This window comes from Convolutriloba macropyga, chromosome 14 (assembly GCF_964194025.1).
Source record: "Convolutriloba macropyga chromosome 14, txConMacr16.3, whole genome shotgun sequence".
NCBI lineage: Eukaryota > Metazoa > Xenacoelomorpha > Acoela > Convolutidae > Convolutriloba > Convolutriloba macropyga.
Window position 1 is genome coordinate 30,752,625 of NC_134481.1, and position 335 is coordinate 30,752,959.

A 335-nucleotide genomic window follows, 5' to 3' on the forward strand; every position below is an offset into this window, starting at 1 on the left:
TGCAACAATACAATTGATTTATAATTATACTTTATTTATCACAGTCTGTTACTTTGAAACCGCACTTCATTTCAAAAATTGCAAATTGAGATTCTTCTTTTTCGAGGTCGATTGTTGTAACAATCGGTCAGTCATCTGAGAATTTTTGCTTGTTTAGTTTTAAATCAATTTGGAGACCACGATCGTCTTTGTAGTAGACAACATCAACTGCGTTGCAGCTTGAGACGACGTCTATTTGATCTATGAATTCAGCGTTCAAGCCGCGCCCTCCATCCAGAAATCAAATATGGTTTTTCCATGTAAAAAAAATTGACACTGAGGATCAGTTTGCTTGA